A 9,882-nucleotide genomic window follows, 5' to 3' on the forward strand; every position below is an offset into this window, starting at 1 on the left:
CACTCCATGCACAATTCTTTAAAAGACCTGTTTCCACTCCAGAGCTGTTCATTATCATGTTTCATAATCAACTCTAAGAATTTTTTTGAGATCTGAGAAAATAAAAATCTTTAATGCAGCTCAAATTCGATTTTCTTTTCATCATCCCTGAATCCATGGTCTAACCGCATTCCCTTGAACCTTCACTCTTTCTGTGATCATCTCCCCTAGCTTTGAAATTCATTTGCTTCAATTTGCCTGTAAGATTCTACTGATAGGACTGCAGGCTACTGAAACTGGCATTTCCAAGAGCTGGCAGCCTTGTGAGAGGCAGGCTTATCTAAGCATGAGCAGGCAGTGAGAAAGAAGAAAGCCCACTTCTCTGTCTTCAAGGTGAGGGATCCTGAAGAATAACAGGTAAGCCAGTTTCCCTGAAAAGATGGTGCTGAGATCACCCTCAGGGAACCTGACTGGAAATTGCACCTTTGCAAGTTTCTTTGGGCTTCCCTGGTGGCTCAGATGGTAAAGAATTTGCTTGCAATTTGGGAGATGGGTTTGATCCCTGAGTCAGGAAGATCCCCTGGCGAAGGGAATGACAACCCACTCTAGTACTCTTGCCTGGAGAATTCCATGGACAGAGGAGCCTGGTGGGCTACAGTCTACGGGGTCACAAAGAGCTGGATGTGACTAAGCAACTACCAGCACTCATTTTTCTCATTCTGCTCTGTTTCCCCCTAACAGTGTCTCCAGGAAGAAACTTACTCATGAATCTCTTGCACTTGAATCCTCATCTCAAGATCTGCTTCTAGGGATCCTGATCAAAGACAGTATGTTCAAGAGTGGGATATAAAGTTTCTACCAAGAGTGCGTGTATGTGCTCAGTTGCGCTGTCATGTCCAGCTCTTTGTGACCGCATGGAATGCAGTCCACCAGGTTCCTCTGTGCATGGGATTTCCCAGGCAAGAATACTGGAGTGGGTTTCCATTTCCTACTCCAGGGGAGCTTCCTGACCAAGGAATCAAACCCACATCTCCTGCGTCTCCCCTGTTGGCAGGCGGATTCTTTACCATTGAGCCACCTGGGAAGCCAGTCTCTACCAAAAGCCCCTACCAACTTCTCATATGCCATCTTCTTTTTTCTTTTTTTTTTATGGGAGTATAGTTGCTTTACAATGTAGTGTTAGTTTCTGGTGTACACGATGTGAATCTGATATAAGTATACATAAATCCTTTCCCTCTTGAGCCTGCCTCCCAACCCGCCCTCATCCCACTCCTCTAGGTCGTCACAGAGCAGAAGCCGAGCTCCCTCTGCTATATAGCAGCGTCCCACTAGCTACCTATTTTACACACGGCAGTGTATATGTCAGTGCTACTCTCCTAATTCATCCACCCTCTCCCTCCCCACCTCCCGTGCCATCTTGTCTTATTATTCATGAAAACTTGAATAGGATTCTGCATAGCTAAGAAACGACAAATATATGATAACATCTCAAACAAAAAAAACATATCTTTGGAGACGGGTCAGGGGTATTATCTCCTTTTTAATGTGGTTGGGAAGAGGTAAAGCAGAAGAGAAACTGGAAAAAATTAGTTCAAGCTGACAACAAGCTCCTAGTTGAAAAGCTGACATTGATGCGTTTTCACCACGGGGACTTCTCAAGGCTGCTCCAGGCAGTTCACTATCAGTGGTTAGCCGAAGGGACTACAGACAAAGGAGGGAAAATAACATTAGTGCTCAGACCTCCTGCTTTGTTTGAAATTACTAGTCGTGAAGGCTGAGCTGGTAAGAGCTTCTAAAAGCATCTGTTCACCAAATCTTTTGAAAAGTTCTGTAGACTTCCGGCTCAGGCCAACAAATGATGTTTCTTCTTTTTCACCCACTTGGAAAACAAAATCCTCTATATCATTACAGAAGCTCCAATACTTCATACCAACTCAGAGAGAAAGATTGTGTCAACTCTGCGCTCACCACGGTTTTACTGCAACACCTCCATCCTAACAAAACTCACATGTGATTGATCTCTGCTTTCTTTTTTGTTAAACTAAGCCTTGCATATGGCTATATGCTTCCAGAAGTGAATTCACCATTTCCATCCTAAAGTGATATAGCCTTTAATTACAGGGAGGGCTGTCAGTATAGAGCAGGCTTCACAAGCTCTAGGGAATTCCAAAATGCTTCTTATTCCTTGCCAGAGAGATAAGACAAATGAGGCATTCCCAGCTTGTGGTTTCCTCTTTAAAGCCTTTCGGAGATAGAAGGGGCAGTTTTTAAAAAAAAAAAAAAAATTAACTCTCAATCTCTTTCCTCATAAAAGAAACTGCTTGTCTTCAGAAATTATGCCACACTTGTCTGAAGTAATGTGGGATCGTGGAAAGGATCCTAGACATTGAGTCAGAAGATGAAGGCTCAGGTCCCAGTTTGGTCATTTAATTGCTGTGAGGAAAATTCTCAATTTCCTTCCCTATAAAATGAATGTAAAGAGAGCAAGTCCTATCAACCAAGAAAGGTTATTTCGAGGATAAAATGAAGTATAAAATCAACAAAGACAATTTATAGTCAAATGTGAAAAGGAAATGAATACTATAATAAAGAAATGTGAGGCGTCTTTAGGTGTTGATTTCAGTGAAATAATAAAAATTATTTCCTTCCTTATCAGATCCAAGAAGCAGTTGCAATGTTAGTTCACAGAGCAAAAGAGCTTATTTCTAACTTTCTTTAATCTTGTAAATTTTACTTCCCTTATGTGAACCTTTATGCTTTTGCTTTGTTGATAGATTTCCTTTCTTTTTCCCACTAGCAGGAAAAAAAAAAAAAACTGTCTCATAGTTTTTACATAAGAAAAACTCACACCTCTTACATCCTGATCCTCAACATGCCCCTCAGAAAAGACTAAGATCACTTACTTCTAATCACTGGAGAAGGAAATAGCAACCCTCTCGAGCAAATTCTTGCCTCGAGAATCCCATAGACAGAGGAGCCTGATGGCCTACAGTCCGTGGGTTCTCAGAGTTAGACACAACTGAAGCGACTTGGCACACACACAGTCTTAATCTTAATCTGCACTTGGATGTGCAGAATCCATTGATAACACATATGAGATGAAATGCTCAGAAGATGAAGATTGGAGTTAACACATTTGAATTTGATCTTTCTTTGTAACTTATATGATATCTGAAGTCCTTGGTGCAATGGTAAAGAATCCACCAGCCAATCCAGGAGATGCAAGAGATGTGGATCTGATCCCTGGGTTGGGAAGATTCCCTGGAATCGAAAATGGCAACCTGCTCCAGTATTCCTGCCCTGAAAATTCTATGGGAAGAGGAACCTTATGGGCTACAGTCCATGGGGACACTATCTACATTTCTCTAATATTTGACACATTTAACTTTTCTGTATCTGCATTCTCATTTGTAAAACCTCAATATTTTATTTTCCATTGATCATATTTGTTGTGAGGATCAAGTATAAACTCTCATCATCTATTTAACATTATTATCATATCATTATTATTATTATAGCAGCCGGGAGTAGTTTAAGGGGTAATAATGAGGAATCTGTATTAGATTTTCATTTCCCACACAATTAGCAGTCCTCTCCTTCTTTCAGGGGTACCACTGCTCCATTGCTTATGTTTACTGAGTCATAAAATCCTTTTGGTGCTATATCCTAGTTTTCTCCTGGTTTATTTTAATTTCCTTTACACTGGCCAGATCTTTATGGTTTCTATATTCTTTTCATATCCTTTCTTGACTTAATTGTTGCAACAGCCTCTATGTCTCTCCCCAAGTCAGACCCTTCATCTGCTGTTTTCCTTCATAAGGCACTCTTCGTGACCCCGTGGACTATAGCCTGCCAGGCTCCTTTGTCCATGGAATTTTCCAGGCAACAATACTGGGGCGGGTTGCCATTCCCTTCTCCAGGGGATCTTCCCAATCCAGGGATCGAACCTGAATCTCCTGCATTGCAGGCAGACTCTTTATAATCTGAGACACCAGGGAAGCCCTTTATAATGCACAGAACTGATCAAATCACTCTTCTGTTTATAATCTTTTTTATTAATTTCTATTACCTACATGGTTAGCACCAAACCTTTATAATGGCTTTCTGAACTTTTTCAAATCTCTGTTGGCTACTTCCAACCTGTTTTTATGCTTACATGTTTCCAAGAATTTGACTTTTTCAAGAAACTGGGATCACCTACCATTTCCCCCACTACTTTCTTTCTAGTGTTCATACCTTCACTCCTGTCTTTCTCTGTCCCAGGATTTCTTCCTCCTTTTCTTCTGCCTTTCATGATCCTGTTTACTTGTCAAGACAGAGTACAAAAGCTAGCCCTTCTCTGAAATCAGGCCCAATTCATCTAAGAGAAGATGAGTTTCTAATTCCTCGGCTTGCACACAATACTGTACTTAAATCACTGTGATTCCATTGCCAATGATTTCCTCATATTATAACACAAATCCATAGACATATATGTGTGTGTGTATATATATATACTCCTGCCTGGAAAATTCCATGGACAGAGGAGTCTGGTAGGCTGCAGTCCATGGGGTCGCTAAGAGTCAGACATGACTGAGAAACTTCACTTTCACTTTTCACTTTCATGCATTGGAGAAGGAAATGGTAACCCACTCCAGTGTTCTTGCCTGGAAAATCCCAGGGACAGGGAAGCCTGGTGGGCTGCAGTCTATCGGGTTGCACAGAGTCGGACACGACTGAAGCGACTTAGCAGCAGCAGCAGCACGTATGTATATATATGTCAGCCCTCAACTCTCTAAGGGCTGATAAAATAGAAAAAAAAAATTATTTTGTCCTCTAAAACCACAGTGCCTTGAATAGAATAGATAGTCATTAGATATGCATTGAAAACTGACAGCTGTATACTTTAGTTGTAGAGAAAAGGAATGGAAGAAATGCTCTGTCTGTTCAAAGACTTTAACTCTATGTGGCCCCCTTGCAAAGGATGCCTTATCCCCATGACGTTCCTTCCTTAATAAAAACGTGTATGTGTTGGTATCTGTTTGTAATGTAACCAGCTAAAATGGATGAACTAATTTATAATGTTTTGGTAGTAAATGCTAATGGTTGAATATATTGGAGTACAATGATCTCAAAAGTGGGTACTCTAGAAGACATTAACAAGCAGAAGAGACATCTGGAAAGGGAGGCCTTGAGTGACCCCTTTTATCAGGTGATAATTAAGTATCCACTGTGCCTTCACGTAAAGCATCCTGCTCTGTGCACAATGCAAGAAGAAGAGTCAGTCTCTCACTCGAGAAAACCCAAGAGCTATTAGTTGCCAGTATCCAGAGAAACAAACAATATAGTCTAAGAGTCAAATATCTACCAGAAAATAGGTCCGTAATCTACCCATCTAGTTATGGGACTCCAGGGGAAGACCAGTGATGTGGAATTTGAATAAAAACTGATCTTTGATCTCAGGATGCCAAAATAGCATTATTTTTCTTTAGTACAGTAGTGCACACCTAAATAGAGGCTTTTGCCAATAAGTTATAACTCTTTGTTCCCCAATCTATTACAAACAGTGAGTTATCCTCCATCTAAAGGATTGCCCTTAGCAGGTCTCGTTCTTGAATGAAGTTCCCCAGCATTATTTAAGAACAGAAAATTCAACTGACCCTGGATGCAATATTTTTGACTCCTCACAGAGTTGAATGGAAGTTGTTAACATGAGCTTCAAGGCAGATTTTGATTCTCACATTCAGTAATCCTTGATATTTCTAGGGCTTTTCTTCCAACCAGGTCCAACACTGCTTTTAGTTTTCACACATGCCTGCTGAGAGGGGACATTTTCCTCAAATGCACCTGGGGCCAGTGTGAGGTTTTTGAAATGCTGCTGAACCAAGCCTCCAATTGATAGGTTTATTGAGACCATGTTATGTAGTAAGCTGCCACAGTCCTGCACTTTAAAACTCAATGATGTGTAAAGAATGCAAAGGGTGACAGTCCTTTACAAAAACCGTTAGCAATCCCTGCTTGGAGGGCTCATCAAGCAGGTATAAGATAGATACCAAGGGAACATTTCATGCAAAGATGGGCTCAATAAAGGACAGAAATGGTATGGACCTAACAGAAGCAGAAGATACTAAGAAGAGGTGGCAAGAATACACAGAAGAAATGTACAAATGATATCTTCATGACCCAGATAACCACAATAGTGTGATCACTCACCTAGAGTCAGACATCCTGGAACACAAAGTCAAGTGGGCCTTAGGAAGCATCACTATGAACAAAGCTAGTGGAGGTGATGGAATTCAAGTTGAACTATTTCAAATCCTAAAGGATGATGCTGTGAAAGTGCTGCACTCAATATGCCAACAAATTTGGAAAACTCAGCAGTGGCCACAGGACTGGAAATGGTCAGTTTTCATTTCAATCTCAAAGAAAGGCAATGACAAAGAATGTTTAAACTACTGCACAATTGCACTCATCTCACATGCTAGTAAAGTAATGCTCAAAATTCTCCAAGCCAGGTTTCAATAGTACGTGAACTGTGAACTTCCAGATGTTCGAGCGGGAATTAGAAAAGGCAGAGGAACCAGAGATCAAATTGCCAACATCTGTTGGATCATCAAAAGAGCAAGAGAGTTCCAGAAAAACATCTACTTCTGCTTTTGACTGTGTTCATCACACCAAACTGTGGAAAATTCCTAAAGAGATAGGAAAACCAGACCACTTTATCTGCCTCCTGAGAAATCTGTATGCAGGTCAAGAAGCAACAGTTAGAACCAGACATGGAACAATAGACTGGTTCCAAATCGGGAAAGGAGTGTGTCAAGGCTGTATATCGTCACCCTGCTTATTTAACTTATAAGCAGAACACATCATGAAAAATGCCAAGCTGGATGAAGCACAAGCTGGAATCAAGATTGCCGGGAGACGTATCAATAATCTCAGATATGCAGATGACACCACCTTTATGGCAGAGGTGAAGAAGAACTAAAGAGCCCCTTGATGAAAGTGGAAGAGGAGAGTGAACAAGTCGGCTTAAAACTCAACATTCGAAAAATGAAGATCATGGCATTCAGTCCCATCACTTCATGGTGAATAGATGGGGAAACAATGGAAACTGTAACAGACTTTATTTTCTTGGACTCCAAAATCACTGCAGATGGTGACTGCAGCCTTGAAATTAAAAGACACTTGCTCCTTGGAAGAAAAGTTATGGCCAACCTAGACAGCATATTAAAAAGCAGAGACATTACTTTGCCAACAAAGAACCGTCTAGTCAAACCTATGGTTTTCCCAGTAGTCATGTATGGATGTGAGAGTTGGACTGTAAAGAAAGCTGAGTGCTGAAGAATTGATTCTTTTGAACTGGGGTGTTGGAAAAGACTCTTGAGAGTCTCTTGGACTGCAAGGAAATCCAACCAGTCTATCCTAAAGGATATCAGTCCTGAATATTCATTGGAAGGACTGATGCTGAGGATTGAAGGCAGGAGAAGAAGGGGACGATGAAGGTTGAGATGGTTGGATGGCTTCACTGACTCAATGGACATGAGTTTGAGCAAGCTCCAAGAATTGGTGATGGACAGGGAAGCCTGGCATGCTGCAATCCATGGGGTCGCAAAGAGTTGCACGCGACTGAGTGACTGAACTGAACTGAGCTGATATATACACAGTCATTTAGCTAATGCCAGAATAATTGAATAAAAGAGATTTATAAAAATGTCATTTTCTCATACAATGCAAACAACTATTGTATAAGAGTTTGGTTTTTTAAAATAACTAAATTGTCTAATTAAAAGACTGAATTTTCTGACTTAATCATGAGTTGGATCATTGTATAAGTTGCCTCAATATAATGAAAACACGAAAGAAAAAAAGGAACATATTTTTTTCCTCCCCAAGGCACATCTGAGTTTCCAAAGCCATGGGGAAAGTGATCTGGGGAGTTACCATGATTTTCCAACTAGAAGACTTGATGCATCACTTTGGAATGAGAGCCAGAGACAGATGTGTTCCTGACAGGGTTTCTGTGATTCTATCAGCTCCATGCTGGGACAGCTTCGTCATCATAATTCCATACATCCTGCTCTGATGCTTTTGATTTCCTCCTTTAGAAAAATCAAACCACACTTGATCGTCCTCGTTTTAAAAATAACATAAAACAAAGCCTTTGATGTCTTTTATTATCATTGCTTTGGGCTGTTGGAATCACCTAATTTTTGGAATTTGGTTAGTGACTCCTCTAAGACTAAGTACTTCTAGAAGTTGCTCTAAAAGGTGAAAATACCAACCAAAAAAACTGAAATAAAACAAAAGTGTAAGCGCAATGATTGAAGATGCATCAGACACAACATAGATGGCACTGCCTTTTTGTTATGACTTCTTTTATATAAATACAGTGTTTAAGAAACAGAAAGAGATGAGAAATTATTTAATAAGTAAAATAAACATGGAACTATTAAAAGGTGTAAATATTAAACAGAAAATGAAAATGTTTGAGAATAGTACACATATTTGCTGATGCTGTACATATTTGCTTAGACTTGTTATTTAATATGTGACCAGATTTAATGTAGTTCAAATCCAGGTTAAATGCATGCCTTGAATCCTTATAAGCAGGCTGGAAGTTTCCTAATTTATTTCCAGTTGAAAGTTCCAGAACTGTCAGATTACTGTACTCTCAATACAAAACCAGCATTCCCTATTATTGTAAAGAAGAAGCAATTGCAATGTAATTTTGGAAATATACAACTGGTGTTTTTCTCTCCTTGGCTGGGTACAGATAAGTAATATTAAGAAAAAGCTTCTATAATAGTAATTTTGAAATAACATTTATTAAATTTATGTACCACAAACCTAATTAATGTGGAGCCTAATTTAAGAATTCATGATGAATACAGTGTCACATGCACTGCTTTAATAATATGCAAGGTTGCAAATAATACTGTCCCTAAAAGTTTGACAAGTATAATAAATACACTTTAATTTCAGCTTAATAAATTTATTTTCTTTTCATCTTCCTAGGAACATAATCAACTCTCAATCTATGTGTTCTGTCCATCCTTATCCAATTAATTCTTATTAGGGGGTTTCCCAGGTGACTCAGTGGGAAAGAATCTGCCTGCCAGGGCAGAAGACGCAGGTTCGATTCCTGGGTAGGAAGATCCCCTGGAGAAGGAAATGGCAGCCCACTCTAGTAGTCTTGTCTGGGAAATCCCATGAACAAAGGAGCCTGGTGGGCTGCAATCCTTGGGGTCGGCAAAGCATCCCACCACTTAGCAACTAAACATCAACAACAATTCCCAAGTGTCACTCTCTCAAGGAAGTCTTCCTCAAAAGATAGCACTCTTTCAAAGTTCCCTAGAGTTCTTCCTGGCTCCTCTCTTTTCTATTCCTAATCTAATCTAGCAGCTAATCCAGTTGCAGTATCTCAAAATTATATCCAGAAAATGACCACTTTTCACTACCTATAAAATTGCCACCAGTTCCTAAACCACCCTTATTTGTGCCTGGAATATTAAATGAACTTCTCATTGGTTTACCTGATTCTATCTTGATCCTTATGGCCAGAGTCATCTTTTTTTATTATTATTAATTTTTACTGGAGTATAGTTGTTTTACAGTGTTTCTAACTGAACAGCAAAATGAATCAGTCATACATATATGCATCATTTTAAGACATGTCAGACCATGCCATGTTTCAAAGCACCAAAGCTTCTTATTTTATTAGGGTAAAGCCAATGCCTTTGAAAATGGTTAGAAGGCTCTCCTTAATCCATTTCCCCAACTCATTTCAAGGCCTCTCTGACCACATCTCTACCTATCTCTCCTTGATACACTCCACCCTAGAATCTACATATTTATTTTGTGTATTGCTTCTCTGTAAAACAGATATTTTGCCTACTTTATTCAAGAAAAATAGAGACTTTTTAA

Source organism: Cervus elaphus, chromosome 27, assembly GCF_910594005.1.
Source record: "Cervus elaphus chromosome 27, mCerEla1.1, whole genome shotgun sequence".
Taxonomy (NCBI): Eukaryota; Metazoa; Chordata; class Mammalia; order Artiodactyla; family Cervidae; genus Cervus; species Cervus elaphus.